Genomic DNA, 17,742 nt, shown 5'->3' with positions numbered 1-17,742 from the left:
CAAAAGGTCCTGCGAACCTGTATGAAAAGAAAAAAAATCAATACATGTACAGAAACTGAATGATCACTTACGTGTTACACAGCTGCATACGAACAGTCACCCTCATACTGTTGCAGATCGACAGAAAGTCAGCCAGCCAGCCATAGTTGTAAACGGTGATGCAGATGCATAGAACCTTGTTAGACCAGCTTCAGAGAGGGAGTCGATTATGTGGTTCTGCAAACCTGTATGACAAGAAAGAGAGTCAATACATGTATAGAGACTAAATGATCACTTACCTGTTACAAAGATGCATATGAACAGTCAGCCTCATATATTTGCAGATCATCAGAACTTCAACCAGCTTCAAAGTGAACCAGTCAAGGGGTCCGGCGAACCTGTATGAGAAGAAAAGTCAATACATGTATAGAAACTAAATGATCACTTACATTTTACATAGATGCATACGAACAGTCAGCCTCCTACAGTTGCAGATCATCAGAATTTCAACCAACTTCAAAGTGAACCAGTCAAGGGGTCCTGCGAACCTGTATGACAAGAAAAAAAGTCAATACATGTATAGAAACTGAATGATCACTTACCTGTTGCACAGATGCATACGAACAGTCATCCTCATACAGTTGCAGATGGACAGAATGTCAGCCAGCCAGCCATAGTTGTAAACTGAGATGCATATGTAAGGAACCTTGTTAGTCCACCTTTAGAAAGGGATTCGGTCATGGTGTCCAGCGAAAATGTATGAGAAGAAAGAGAGTCAAAACATGTATAGAAACTGTATGATCACTTACCTGTTACAAAGCTGCATACAAACAGTCAGCCTCATATATTTGCAGATCATCAGAACTTCAGCCAGCCAAAGTTCCAGATGGAGATGCAGACAACGACATACATTTGCAGTCATCAAATCTCTTGTTGTCTTAATCCAGCTTCAAAGTGAACCAGTCAAGGGGTCCTGCGAACCTGTATGACAAGAAAGAGAGTCAATACATGTATAGAAACTAAATGATCACTTACCTGTTACACAGATTTATACGAAAATTCAGCCTCCTACAGTTGCAGATCATCAGAACTTCAACCAGCTACAAAGTGATCCAGTCAAGGGGTCCTGCAAACCTGTATGAAGAGAAAAAAAGTCAATACATGTATAGAAACTGAACGATCACTTACCTGTTACACAGCTGCATACGAACAATCACCCTCATACTGTTGCAGATCGACAGAAAGTCAGCCAGCCAGCCATAGTTGTAAACGGTGATGCAGATGCATAGAACCTTGTTAGACCAGCTTCAGAGAGGGAGTCGATTATGTGGTTCTGCAAACCTGTATGACAAGAAAGAGAGTCAATACATGTATAGAGACTAAATGATCACTTACCTGTTACAAAGATGCATATGAACAGTCATCCTCATACAGTTGCAGTTCCACCTAGAGAAAGGGATTCGGTCTTGGTGTCCTGCAAACCTGTATGACAAAAAAGAAAGTCAATACATGTATAGAAACTGAATGATCACTTACCTGTTACACAGCTGCATACGAACAGTCAGCCTCATACAGTTGCAGATCATAAGAAAATCAGCCAGCCAAAGTTCCAGATTGAAGTTGGATGCAGACAACAAAATACATTTGCAGAAGGCAAGTCCCTTGTTGTCTGCATCCAGCTTCAAAGTGAACCAGTCAAAAGGTCCTGCGAACCTGTATGAAAAGAAAAAAAGTCAATACATGTATAGAAACTGAATGATCACTTACCTGTTACACAGATGCATACGAACAGTCAGCCTCCTACAGTTGCAGATCATCAGAACTTCAGCCAGCTTCAAAGTGAACCAGTCAAAGAGGTCCGTCGAACCTGTATGACAAGAAAAAAAGTCAATACAAGTATAGAAACTGAACGATCACTTACCTGTTACACAGCTGCATACGAACAGTCACCCTCATACTATTGCAGATCGACAGAAAGTCAGCCAGCCAGCCATAGTTGTAAACGGTGATGCAGATGCATAGAACCTTGTTAGACCAGCTTCAGAGAAGGAGTCGATTATGTGGTTCTGCAAACCTGTATGACAAGAAAGAGAGTCAATACATATATAGAGACTAAATGATCACTTACCTGTTACAAAGATGCATATGAACAGTCAGCCTCATATATTTGCAGATCATCAGAACTTCAACCAGCTTCAAAGTGAACCAGTCAAGGGGTCCGGTGAACCTGTATGAGAAGAAAAGTCAATACATGTATAGAAATTAAATGATCACTTACATTTTACATAGATGCATACGAACAGTCAGCCTCCTACAGTTGCAGATCATCAGAATTTCAACCAACTTCAAAGTGAACCAGTCAAGGGGTCCTGCGAACCTGTATGACGAGAAAAAAAGTCAATAAATGTATAGAAACTGAACGATCACTTACCTGTTACACAGCTGCATACGAACAGTCACCCTCATACTATTGCAGATCGACAGAAAGTCAGCCAGCCAGCCATAGTTGTAAACGGTGATGCAGATGCATAGAACCTTGTTAGACCAGCTTCAGAGAAGGAGTCGATTATGTGGTTCTGCAAACCTGTATGACAAGAAAGAGAGTCAATACATATATAGAGACTAAATGATCACTTACCTGTTACAAAGATGCATATGAACAGTCAGCCTCATATATTTGCAGATCATCAGAACTTCAACCAGCTTCAAAGTGAACCAGTCAAGGGGTCCGGTGAACCTGTATGAGAAGAAAAGTCAATACATGTATAGAAATTAAATGATCACTTACATTTTACATAGATGCATACGAACAGTCAGCCTCCTACAGTTGCAGATCATCAGAATTTCAACCAACTTCAAAGTGAACCAGTCAAGGGGTCCTGCGAACCTGTATGACGAGAAAAAAAGTCAATAAATGTATAGAAACTGAATGATCACTTACCTGTTGCACAGATGCATACGAACAGTCATCCTCATACAGCTGCAGGTCCACCTTCAGAAAGGGATTCGGTCATGGTGTCCTGCAAACCTGTATGACAAAAAAGAAAGTCAATACATGTATAGAAACTGAATGATCACTTACCTGTTACACAGCTGCATACGAACAGTCAGCCTCATACAGTCGCAGATCATAAGAACATCAGCCAGCCAAAGTTCCAGATTGAAGCTGAATGCAGACAACAAAATACATTTGCAGAAGGCAAGTCCCTTGTTGTCTGCATCCAGCTTCAAAGTGAACCAGTCAAAAGGTCCTGCGAACCTGTATGAAAAGAAAAAAAAATCAATACATGTATAGAAACTGAATGATCACTTACGTGTTACACAGGTGTATGCGATTAGTCAGTCTAATACAGTTGCAGATTGTAAGCACATCAGCCAGCCAAAAAAAACAAGATGGAGATGCAGACAACCACACACATTTGCAGAAGGCAAGTCCCTTGTTGTCTGCATCCAGCTTCAAAGTGAGCCACTTGTGTGGTCCTGCGAGCCTGTATGACAAAAAAAGATAGAGAATACATGTACAGAATCTGAATGATCACTTACCTGTTACACAGATGCATACGAACAGTCACCCACATACAGTTGCAGATCATCAGAACATCAGCCAGCCAAAAATTCCAGATGGAGATGCAGACAACCACATACATTTGCAGTTGGCAAGTCCTTTGTTGTCTGCATCCAGCTTCAATGTGAAACAGTCAAAAGGTCCTGCCAACCTGTATGACAAGAAAAAAAGTCAATACATATATAGAAACTGAATGATCACTTACCTGTTATAAAGCTGCATACAAACAGACACCCTCATACAGTTGCAGATCGTCAGAAAGTCAGCCAGCCAGCCATAGTTGTGAACGGTGATGCAGATGCATAGAACCTTGTTAGTCCAAGTTCAGAGATGGAGTCGATTATGTGGTTCTGCAAACCTGTATGACAAGAAAGAGAGTCAATACATGTATAGAGACTGAATGATCACTTACCTGTTGCACAGACGCATACGAACCATCAGCCTCCTCCAGTTGCAGATCATCAGAACTTCAGCCAGCTTCAAAGTGAACCAGACAAAGGGCTCCGGCGAACCTGTATGACAAAAAAAGATAGAGAATACATGTATAGAAACTGAATGATCACTTACCTGTTACACAGATGCATACGAACAGTCATCCTCATACAGTTGCAGATCATCAGAACTTCAGCCAGCCAAAGTTCCAGATGGAGATGCAGACAACCACATACATTTGCAGTCGTCAAATTCCTTGTTGTCTGCATCCAGCTTCAAAGTGAACCAGTCAAGGGGTCCTGCGAACCTGTATGACAAGAAAAAAAGTCAATACATGTATAGAAACTAAATGATCACTTACCTGTTACACAGATGCATAAGAAAATTCAGCCTCCTACAGCTGCAGATCATCAGAACTTCAACCAGCTACAAAGTGAACCAGTCAAGGGGTCCTGCAAACCTGTATGAAGAGAAAAAAAGTCAATACATGTATAGAAACTGAACGATCACTTACCTGTTACACAGCTGCATACGAACAATCACCCTCACACTGTTGCAGATCGACAGAAAGTCAGCCAGCCAGCCATAGTTGTAAACAGTGATGCAGATGCATAGAACCTTGTTAGACCAGCTTCAGAGAGGGAGTCGATTATGTGGTTCTGCAAACCTGTATGACAAGAAAGAGAGTCAATACATGTATAGAGACTGAATGATCACTTACCTGTTACAAAGATGCATATGAACAGTCAGCCTCATATATTTGCAGATCATCAGAACTTCAGCCAGCTTCAAAGTGAACCAGTCAAGGGGTCCTGCGAACCTGTATGACAAGAAAAAAAGTCAATACATGTATAGAAACTAAATGATCACTTACCTGCTACACAGATGCATACGAAAATTCAGCCTCCTACAGTTGCAGATCATCAGAACTTCAACCAGCTACAAAGTGAACCAGTCAAGGGGTCCTGCAAACCTGTATGAAGAGAAAAAAAGTCAATACATGTATAGAAACTGAATGATCACTTACCTGTTACACAGCTGCATACGAACAATCACCCTCATACTGTTGCAGATCGACAGAAAGTCAGCCAGCCAGCCATAGTAGTAAACGGTGATGCAGATGCATAGAACCTTGTTAGACCAGCTTCAGAGACGGAGTCGATTATGTGGTTCTGCAAAGCTGTATGACAAGAAAGAGAGTCAATACATGTATAGAGACTAAATGATCACTTACCTGTTACAAAGATGCATATGAACAGTCATCCTCATACACTTGCAGGTCCACCTTCAGAAAGGGATTCGGTCATGGTGTCCTGCAAACCTGTATGACAAAAAAGAAAGTCAATACATGTATAGAAACTGAATGATCACTTACCTGTTACACAGCTGCATACGAACAGTCAGCCTCTTACAGTTGCAGATCATAAGAAAATCAGCCAGCCAAAGTTCCAGATTGAAGCTGGATGCAGACAACAAAATACATTTGCAGAAGGCAAGTCCCTTGTTGTCTGCATCCAGCTTCAAAGTGAACCAGTCAAAAGATCCTGTGAACCTGTATGAAAAGAAAAAAAGTCAATACATGTATAGAAACTGAATGATCACTTACCTGTTACACAGATGCATACGAACAGTCAGCCTCCTAGAGTTGCAGATCATCAGAACTTCAACCAGCTACAAAGTGAACCAGTCAAGGGTTCCTGCAAACCTGTATGGCAAAAAAGTCAATACATGTATAGAAACTGAATGATCACTTACCTGTTACACAGATGCATACGAACAGTCATCCTCATACAGTTGCAGATCATCAGAACTTCAGCCAGCCAAAGTTCCAGATGGAGATGCAGACAACCACATACATTTGCAGTCGTCAAATTCCTTGTTGTCTGCATCCAGCTTCAAAGTGAACCAGTCAAGGGGTCCTGCGAACCTGTATGACAAGAGAAAAAGTCAATACATGTATAGAAACTAAATGATCACTTACCTGTTACACAGATGCATACGAAAATTCAGCCTCCTACAGTTGCAGATCATCAGAACTTCAACCAGCTACAAAGTGAACCAGTCAAGGGGTCCTGCAAACCTGTATGAAGAGAAAAAAAGTCAATACATGTATAGAAACTGAACGATCACTTACCTGTTACACAGCTGCATACGAACAATCACCCTCATACTTTTGTAGATCGACAGAAAGTCAGCCAGCCAGCCATAGTTGTAAACGGTGATGCAGATGCATAGAACCTTGTTAGACCAGCTTCAGAGAGGGAGTCGATTATGTGGTTCTGCAAACCTGTATGACAAGAAAGAGAGTCAATACATGTATAGAGACTGAATGATCACTTACCTGTTGCACAGACGCATACAAACCATCAGCCTCCTCCAGTTGCAGATCATCAGAATTTCAACCAGCTTCAAAGTGAACCAGTCAAAGGGCTCCGGCGAACCTGTATGACAAAAAAAGATAGAGAATACATGTATAGAAACTGAATGATCACTTACCTATTACACAGATGCATATGAACAGTCATCCTCATACAGTTGCAGATCATCAGAACTTCAGCCAGCCAAAGTTCCAGATGGAGATGCAGACAACCACATACATTTGCAGTCGTCAAATTCCTTGTTGTCTGCATCCAGCTTCAAAGTGAACCAGTCAAAAGGTCCTGCGAACCTGTATGAAAAGAAAAAAAGTCAATACATGTATAGAAACTGAATGATCACTTACCTGTTACACAGCTGCATACGAACGGTCAGACTCCTAGAGTTGCAGATCATCAGAACTTCAACCAGCTACAAAGTGAACCAGTCAAAGGGGTCCGTCGAACCTGTATGACAAGAAAAAAAGTCAGTACAAGTATAGAAACTGAACGATCACTTACCTGTTACACAGCTGCATACGAACAGTCACCCTCATACTGTTGCAGATCGACAGAAAGTCAGCCAGCCAGCCATAGTTGTAAACGGTGATGCAGATGCATAGAACCTTGTTAGACCAGCTTCAGAGAGGGAGTCGATTATGTGGTTCTGCAAACCTGTATGACATGAAAGAGAGTCAATACATGTATAGAGACTAAATGGTCACTTACCTGTTACAAAGATGCATATGAACAGTCAGCCTCATATATTTGCAGATCATCAGAACTTCAACCAGCTTCAAAGTGAACCTGTCAAGGGGTCCTGCGAACCTGTATGACAAGAAAGAAAGTCAATACATGTATAAAGACTGAATGATCACTTACCTGTTACACAGACGCATACGAACCGTCAGCCTTCTCCATTTGCAGATCATCAGAACTTCAGCCAGCTTCAAAGTGAACCAGTCAAAGGGGTCCGGCGAACCTGTATGGCAAAAAAAGATAGAGAATACATGTATAGAAACTGAATGATCACTTACCTGTTACAAAGATGCATATGAACAGTCATCCTCATACAGGTGCAGGTCCACCTTCAGAAAGGGATTCGGTCATGGTGTCCTGCAAACCTGTATGACAAAAAAGAAAGTCAATACATGTACAGAAACTGAATGATCACTTACCTGTTACACAGCTGCATACGAACAGTCAGCCTCATACAGTTGCAGATCATAAGAAAATCAGCCAGCCAAAGTTCCAGATTGAAGCTGGATGCAGACAACAAAATACATTTGCAGAAGGCAAGTCCCTTGTTGTCTGCATCCAGCTTCAAAGTGAACCAGTCAAAAGGTCCTGCGAACCTGTATGAAAAGAAAAAAGTCAATACATGTATAGAAACTGAATGATCACTTACCTGTTACACAGATGCATACGAACAGTCAGCCTCCTAGAGTTGCAGATCATCAGAACTTCAGCCAGCTTCAAAGTGAACCAGTCAAAGGGGTCCGTCGAACCTGTATGACAAGAAAAAAAGTCAATACAAGTATAGAAACTGAACGATCACTTACCTATTACACAGATGCATATGAACAGTCATCCTCATACAGTTGCAGGTCCACCTTCAGAAAGGGATTCGGTCATGGTGTCCTGCAAACCTGTATGACAAAAAAGAAAGTCAATACATGTATAGAAACTGAATGATCACTTACCTGTTACACAGCTGCATACGAACAGTCAGCCTCATACAGTTGCAGATCATAAGAAAATCAGCCAGCCAAAGTTCCACATTGAAGCTGGATGCAGACAACAAAATACATTTGCAGAAGGCAAGTCCCTTGTTGTCTGCATCCAGCTTCAAAGTGAACCAGTCAAAAGGTCCTGCGAACCTGTATGAAAAGAAAAAAAGTCAATACATGTATAGAAACTGAATGATCACTTACCTGTTACACAGCTGCATACGAACAGTCAGCCTCATACAGTTGCAGATCATAAGAACATCAGCTAGCCAAAGTTCCAGATTGAAGCTGGATGCAGACAACAAAATACATTTGCAGAAGGCAAGTCCCTTGTTGTCTGCATCCAGCTTCAAAGTGAATCAGTCAAAAGGTCCTGCGAACCTGTATGAAAAGAAAAAAAATCAATACATGTATAGAAACTGAATGATCACTTACGTGTTACACAGGTGTATGCGATTAGTCAGTCTAATACAGTTGCAGATTGTCAGCACATCAGCCAGCCAAAAATTCCAGATGGAGATGCAGACAACCACATACATTTGCAGAAGGCAAGTCCCTTGTTGTCTGCATCCAGCTTCAAAGTGAGCCACTTGTGTGGTCCTGCGAGCCTGTATGACAAAAAAAGATAGAGAATACATGTACAGAATCTGAATGATCACTTACCTGTTACACAGATGCATACGAACAGTCACCCACATACAGTTGCAGATCGTCAGAACATCAGCCAGCCAAAAATTACAGATGGAGATGCAGACAACCACATACATTTGCAGTTGGCAAGTCCTTTGTTGTCTACATCCAGCTTCAATGTGAAACAGTCAAAAGGTCCTGCGAACCTGTATGACAAGAAAAAAAGTCAATACATGTATAGAAACTGAATGATCACTTACCTGTTATACAGCTGCATACAAACAGACACCCTCATACAGTTGCAGATTGACAGAAAGTCAGCCAGCCAGCCATAGTTGTAAACGGTGATGCAGAGATGGAGTCGATTATGTGGTTCTGCAAACCTGTATGACAAGAAAGAGAGTCAATACATGTATAGAGACTGAATGATCACTTACCTGTTGCACAGACGCATACGAACCATCAGCCTCCTCCAGTTGCAGATCATCAGAACTTCAGCCAGCTTCAAAGTGAACCAGTCAAAGGGGTCCGGCGAACTTGTATGACAAAAAAAGATAGAGAATACATGTATAGAAACTGAATGATCACTTACCTACTACACTTATGCATTTGAACAGTCATCCTCATACAGTTGCAGATGGACAGAAAGTCAGCCAGCCAGCCATAGTTGTAAACTGAGATGCAGATGTAAGGAACCTTGTTAGTCCACCTTTAGAAAGGGATTCGGTCATGGTGTCCTGCGAAAATGTATGAGAAGAAAGAGAGTCAAAACATGTATAGAAACTGAATGATCACTTACCTGTTACAAAGCTGCATACAAACAGTCAGCCTCATATATTTGCAGATCATCAGAACTTCAGCCAGCCAAAGTTCCAGATGGAGATGCAGACAACGACATACATTTGCAGTCATCAAATCTCTTGTTGTCTTAATCCAGCTTCAAAGTGAACCAGTCAAGGGGTCCTGCGAACCTGTATGACAAGAAAGAGAGTCAATACATGTATAAAGACTGAATGATCACTTACCTGTTACACAGACGCATACAAACCGTCAGCCTTCTCCAGTTGCAGATCATCAGAACTTCAGCCAGCTTCAAAGTGAACCAGTCAAAGGGGTCCGGCGAACCTGTATGGCAAAAAAAGATAGAGAATACATGTATAGAAACTGAATTATCACTTACCTGTTACACAGATGCATACGAACAGTCATCCTCATACAGTTGCAGATTATCAGAACTTCAGCCAGCCAAAGTTCCGGATGGAGATGCAGACAACCACATACATTTGCAGTCGTCAAATTCCTTGTTGTCTGCATCCAGCTTTAAAGTGAACCAGTCAAGGGGTCCTGCGAACCTGTATGACAAGAGAAAAAGTCAATACATGTATAGAAACTGAATGATCACTTACGTGTTACACAGGTGTATGCGATTAGTCAGTCTAATACAGTTGCAGATTGTCAGCACATCAGCCAGCCAAAAATTCCAGATGGAGATGCAGACAACCACATACATTTGCAGAAGGCAAGTCCCTTGTTGTCTGCATCCAGCTTCAAAGTGAGCCACTTGTGTGGTCCTGCGAGCCTGTATGACAAAAAAAGATAGAGAATACATGTACAGAATCTGAATGATCACTTACCTGTTACACAGATGCATACGAACAGTCACCCACATACAGTTGCAGATCATCAGAACATCAGCCAGCCAAAAATTCCAGATGGAGATGCAGACAACCACATACATTTGCAGTTGGCAAGTCCTTTGTTGTCTGCATCCAGCTTCAATGTGAAACAGTCAAAAGGTCCTGCGAACCTGTATGACAAGAAAAAAAGTCAATACATGTATAGAAACTGAATGATCACTTACCTGTTATACAGCTGCATACAAACAGACACCCTCATACAGTTGCAGATTGACAGAAAGTCAGCCAGCCAGCCATAGTTGTAAACGGTGATGCAGAGATGGAGTCGATTATGTGGTTCTGCAAACCTGTATGACAAGAAAGAGAGTCAATACATGTATAGAGACTGAATGATCACTTACCTGTTGCACAGACGCATACGAACCATCAGCCTCCTCCAGTTGCAGATCATCAGAACTTCAGCCAGCTTCAAAGTGAACCAGTCAAAGGGGTCCGGCGAACTTGTATGACAAAAAAAGATAGAGAATACATGTATAGAAACTGAATGATCACTTACCTACTACACAGATGCATACGAACAGTCATCCTCATACAGTTGCAGATGGACAGAATGTCAGCCAGCCAGCCATAGTTGTAAACTGAGATGCAGATGTAAGGAACCTTGTTAGTCCACCTTTAGAAAGGGATTCGGTCATGGTGTACTGCGAAAATGTATGAGAAGAAAGAGAGTCAAAACATGTATAGAAACTGAATGATCACTTACCTGTTATACAGCTGCATACAAACAGACACCCTCATACAGTTGCAGATTGACAGAAAGTCAGCCAGCCAGCCATAGTTGTAAACGGTGATGCAGAGATGGAGTCGATTATGTGATTCTGCAAACCTGTATGACAAGAAAGAGAGTCAATACATGTATAAAGACTGAATGATCACTTACCTGTTACACAGACGCATACAAACCGTCAGCCTTCTCCAGTTGCAGATCATCAGAACTTCAGCCAGCTTCAAAGTGAACCAGTCAAAGGGGTCCGGCGAACCTGTATGGCAAAAAAAAGATAGAGAATACATGTATAGAAACTGAATGATCACTTACCTGTTACACAGATGCATACGAACAGTCATCCTCATACAGTTGCAGATCATCAGAACTTCAGCCAGCCAAAGTTCCAGATGGAGATGCAGACAACCACATACATTTGCAGTCGTCAAATTCCTTGTTGTCTGCATCCAGCTTCAAAGTGAACCAGTCAAGGGGTCCTGCGAACCTGTATGACAAGAGAAAAAGTCAATACATGTATAGAAACTAAATGATCACTTACCTGTTACACAGATGCATACGAAAATTCAGCCTCCTACAGTTGCAGATCATCAGAACTTCAACCAGCTACAAAGTGAACCAGTCAAGGGGTCCTGCAAACCTGTATGAAGAGAAAAAAAGTCAATACATGTATAGAAGCTGAACGATCACTTACCTGTTACACAGCTGCATATGAACAATCACCCTCATACTTTTGTAGATCGACAGAAAGTCAGCCAGCCAGCCATAGTTGTAAACGGTGATGCAGATGCATAGAACCTTGTTAGACCAGCTTCAGAGAGGGAGTCGATTATGTGGTTCTGCGAACCTGTATGACAAGAAAAAAAGTCAATACATGTATAGAAACTGAATGATCACTTACCTGTTACACAGCTGCATACGAACAGTCAGCCTCATACAGTTGCAGATCATAAGAACATCAGCCAGCCAAAGCTCCAGATTGAAGCTGGATGCAGACAACAAAATACATTTGCAGAAGGCAAGTCCCTTGTTGTCTGCATCCAGCTTCAAAGTGAACCAGTCAAAAGGTCCTGCGAACCTGTATGAAAAGAAAAAAAATCAATACATGTATAGAAACTGAATGATCACTTACGTGTTACACAGGTGTATGCGATTAGTCAGTCTAATACAGTTGCAGATTGTCAGCACATCAGCCAGCCAAAAATTCCAGATGGAGATGCAGATAACCACATACACTTGCAGAAGGCAAGTCCCTTGTTGTCTGCATCCAGCTTCAAAGTGAGCCACTTGTGTGGTCCTGCGAGCCTGTATGACAAAAAAAGATAGAGAATACATGTACAGAATCTGAATGATCACTTATCTGTTACACAGATGCATACGAACAGTCACCCACATACAGTTGCAGATCATCAGAACATCAGCCAGCCAAAAATTTCAGATGGAGATGCAGACAACCACATACATTTGCAGTTGGCAAGTCCTTTGTTGTCTGCATCCAGCTTCGATGTGAAACAGTCAAAAGGTCCTGCGAACCTGTATGACAAGAAAAAAAAGTCAATACATGTATAAAAACTGAATGATCACTTACCTGTTATACAGCTGCATACAAACAGACACCCTCATACAGTTGCAGATTGACAGAAAGTCAGCCAGCCAGCCATAGTTGTAAACGGTGATGCAGATGCATAGAACCTTGTTAGTCCAAGTTCAGAGATGGAGTCGATTATGTGGTTCTGCAAACCTGTATGACAAGAAAGAGAGTCAATACATGTATAGAGACTGAATAATCACTTACCTGTTGCACAGACGCATACGAACCATCAGCCTCCTCCAGTTGCAGATCATCAGAACTTCAACCAGCTTCAAAGTGAACCAGTCAAGGGGTCCGGTGAACCTGTATGAGAAGAAAAGTCAATACATGTATAGAAACTAAATGATCACTTACATTTTACATAGATGCATACGAACAGTCAGCCTCCTACAGTTGCAGATCATCAGAATTTCAACCAACTTCAAAGTGAACCAGTCAAGGGGTCCTGCGAACCTGTATGACAAGAAAAAAAGTCAATACATGTATAGAAACTGAATGATCACTTACCTGTTGCACAGATGCATACGAACAGTCATCCTCATACAGTTGCAGATGGACAGAATGTCAGCCAGCCAGCCATAGTTGTAAACTGAGATGCATATGTAAGGAACCTTGTTAGTCCACCTTTAGAAAGGGATTCGGTCATGGTGTCCTGCGAAAATGTATGAGAAGAAAGAGAGTCAAAACATGTATAGAAACTGAATGATCACTTACCTGTTACAAAGCTGCATACAAACAGTCAGCCTCATATATTTGCAGATCATCAGAACTTCAGCCAGCCAAAGTTCCAGATGGAGATGCAGACAACGACATACATTTGCAGTCATCAAATCTCTTGTTGTCTTAATCCAGCTTCAAAGTGAACCAGTCAAGGGGTCCTGCGAACCTGTATGACAAGAAAGAGAGTCAATACATGTATAGAAACTAAATGATCACTTACCTGTTACACAGATGCATACGAAAATTCAGCCTCCTACAGTTGCAGATCATCAGAACTTCAACCAGCTACAAAGTGATCCAGTCAAGGGGTCCTGCAAACCTGTATGAAGAGAAAAAAAGTCAATACATGTATAGAAACTGAACGATCACTTACCTGTTACACAGCTGCATACGAACAATCACCCTCATACTGTTGCAGATCGACAGAAAGTCAGCCAGCCAGCCATAGTTGTAAACGGTGATGCAGATGCATAGAACCTTGTTAGACCAGCTTCAGAGAGGGAGTCGATTATGTGGTTCTGCAAACCTGTATGACAAGAAAGAGAGTCAATACATGTATAGAGACTAAATGATCACTTACCTGTTACAAAGATGCATATGAACAGTCAGCCTCATATATTTGCAGATCATCAGAACTTCAACCAGCTTCAAAGTGAACCAGTCAAGGGGTCCGGTGAACCTGTATGAGAAGAAAAGTCAATACATGTATAGAAACTAAATGATCACTTACATTTTACATAGATGCATACGAACAGTCAGCCTCCTACAGTTGCAGATCATCAGAATTTCAACCAACTTCAAAGTGAACCAGTCAAGGGGTCCTGCGAACCTGTATGACAAGAAAAAAAGTCAATACATGTATAGAAACTGAATGATCACTTACCTGTTGCACAGATGCATACGAACAGTCATCCTCATACAGCTGCAGGTCCACCTTCAGAAAGGGATTCGGTCATGGTGTCCTGCAAACCTGTATGACAAAAAAGAAAGTCAATACATGTATAGAAACTGAATGATCACTTACCTGTTACACAGCTGCATACGAACAGTCAGCCTCATACAGTCGCAGATCATAAGAACATCAGCCAGCCAAAGTTCCAGATTGAAGCTGAATGCAGACAACAAAATACATTTGCAGAAGGCAAGTCCCTTGTTGTCTGCATCCAGCTTCAAAGTGAACCAGTCAAAAGGTCCTGCGAACCTGTATGAAAAGAAAAAAAATCAATACATGTATAGAAACTGAATGATCACTTACGTGTTACACAGGTGTATGCGATTAGTCAGTCTAATACAGTTGCAGATTGTAAGCACATCAGCCAGCCAAAAAAAACCAGATGGAGATGCAGACAACCACATACATTTGCAGAAGGCAAGTCCCTTGTTGTCTGCATCCAGCTTCAAAGTGAGCCACTTTTGTGGTCCTGCGAGCCTGTATGACAAAAAAAGATAGAGAATACATGTACAGAATCTGAATGATCACTTACCTGTTACACAGATGCATACGAACAGTCACCCACATACAGTTGCAGATCATCAGAACATCAGCCAGCCAAAAATTCCAGATGGAGATGCAGACAACCACATACATTTGCAGTTGGCAAGTCCTTTGTTGTCTGCATCCAGCTTCAATGTGAAACAGTCAAAAGGTCCTGCGAACCTGTATGACAAGAAAAAAAGTCAATACATGTATAAAAACTGAATGATCACTTACCTGTTATACAGCTGCATACAAACAGACACCCTCATACAGTTGCAGATTGACAGAAAGTCAGCCAGCCAGCCATAGTTGTAAACGGTGATGCAGATGCATAGAACCTTGTTAGTCCAAGTTCAGAGATGGAGTCGATTATGTGGTTCTGCAAACCTGTATGACAAGAAAGAGAGTCAATACATGTATAGAGACTGAATAATCACTTACCTGTTGCACAGACGCATACGAACCATCAGCCTCCTCCAGTTGCAGATCATCAGAACTTCAACCAGCTTCAAAGTGAACCAGTCAAGGGGTCCGGTGAACCTGTATGAGAAGAAAAGTCAATACATGTATAGAAACTAAATGATCACTTACATTTTACATAGATGCATACGAACAGTCAGCCTCCTACAGTTGCAGATCATCAGAATTTCAACCAACTTCAAAGTGAACCAGTCAAGGGGTCCTGCGAACCTGTATGACAAGAAAAAAAGTCAATACATGTATAGAAACTGAATGATCACTTACCTGTTGCACAGATGCATACGAACAGTCATCCTCATACAGTTGCAGATGGACAGAATGTCAGCCAGCCAGCCATAGTTGTAAACTGAGATGCATATGTAAGGAACCTTGTTAGTCCACCTTTAGAAAGGGATTCGGTCATGGTGTCCTGCGAAAATGTATGAGAAGAAAGAGAGTCAAAACATGTATAGAAACTGAATGATCACTTACCTGTTACAAAGCTGCATACAAACAGTCAGCCTCATATATTTGCAGATCATCAGAACTTCAGCCAGCCAAAGTTCCAGATGGAGATGCAGACAACGACATACATTTGCAGTCATCAAATCTCTTGTTGTCTTAATCCAGCTTCAAAGTGAACCAGTCAAGGGGTCCTGCGAACCTGTATGACAAGAAAGAGAGTCAATACATGTATAGAAACTAAATGATCACTTACTTGTTACACAGATGCATACGAAAATTCAGCCTCCTACAGTTGCAGATCATCAGAACTTCAACCAGCTACAAAGTGATCCAGTCAAGGGGTCCTGCAAACCTGTATGAAGAGAAAAAAAGTCAATACATGTATAGAAACTGAACGATCACTTACCTGTTACACAGCTGCATACGAACAATCACCCTCATACTGTTGCAGATCGACAGAAAGTCAGCCAGCCAGCCATAGTTGTAAACGGTGATGCAGATGCATAGAACCTTGTTAGACCAGCTTCAGAGAGGGAGTCGATTATGTGGTTCTGCAAACCTGTATGACAAGAAAGAGAGTCAATACATGTATAGAGACTAAATGATCACTTACCTGTTACAAAGATGCATATGAACAGTCAGCCTCATATATTTGCAGATCATCAGAACTTCAACCAGCTTCAAAGTGAACCAGTCAAGGGGTCCGGTGAACCTGTATGAGAAGAAAAGTCAATACATGTATAGAAACTAAATGATCACTTACATTTTACATAGATGCATACGAACAGTCAGCCTCCTACAGTTGCAGATCATCAGAATTTCAACCAACTTCAAAGTGAACCAGTCAAGGGGTCCTGCGAACCTGTATGACAAGAAAAAAAGTCAATACATGTATAGAAACTGAATGATCACTTACCTGTTGCACAGATGCATACGAACAGTCATCCTCATACAGCTGCAGGTCCACCTTCAGAAAGGGATTCGGTCATGGTGTCCTGCAAACCTGTATGACAAAAAAGAAAGTCAATACATGTATAGAAACTGAATGATCACTTACCTGTTACACAGCTGCATACGAACAGTCAGCCTCATACAGTCGCAGATCATAAGAACATCAGCCAGCCAAAGTTCCAGATTGAAGCTGAATGCAGACAACAAAATACATTTGCAGAAGGCAAGTCCCTTGTTGTCTGCATCCAGCTTCAAAGTGAACCAGTCAAAAGGTCCTGCGAACCTGTATGAAAAGAAAAAAAATCAATACATGTATAGAAACTGAATGATCACTTACGTGTTACACAGGTGTATGCGATTAGTCAGTCTAATACAGTTGCAGATTGTAAGCACATCAGCCAGCCAAAAAAAACCAGATGGAGATGCAGACAACCACATACATTTGCAGAAGGCAAGTCCCTTGTTGTCTGCATCCAGCTTCAAAGTGAGCCACTTTTGTGGTCCTGCGAGCCTGTATGACAAAAAAAGATAGAGAATACATGTACAGAATCTGAATGATCACTTACCTGTTACACAGATGCATACGAACAGTCACCCACATACAGTTGCAGATCATCAGAACATCAGCCAGCCAAAAATTCCAGATGGAGATGCAGACAACCACATACATTTGCAGTTGGCAAGTCCTTTGTTGTCTGCATCCAGCTTCAATGTGAAACAGTCAAAAGGTCCTGCCAACCTGTATGACAAGAAAAAAAGTCAATACATATATAGAAACTGAATGATCACTTACCTGTTATAAAGCTGCATACAAACAGACACCCTCATACAGTTGCAGATCGTCAGAAAGTCAGCCAGCCAGCCATAGTTGTGAACGGTGATGCAAATGCATAGAACCTTGTTAGTCCAAGTTCAGAGATGGAGTCGATTATGTGGTTCTGCAAACCTGTATGACAAGAAAGAGAGTCAAT

Source organism: Salminus brasiliensis, chromosome 16 (assembly GCF_030463535.1).
Source record: "Salminus brasiliensis chromosome 16, fSalBra1.hap2, whole genome shotgun sequence".
Taxonomy (NCBI): Eukaryota; Metazoa; Chordata; class Actinopteri; order Characiformes; family Bryconidae; genus Salminus; species Salminus brasiliensis.
The sequence above is the reverse complement of the archived record's forward strand: the minus strand, read 5'-3'. Positions refer to the sequence as shown.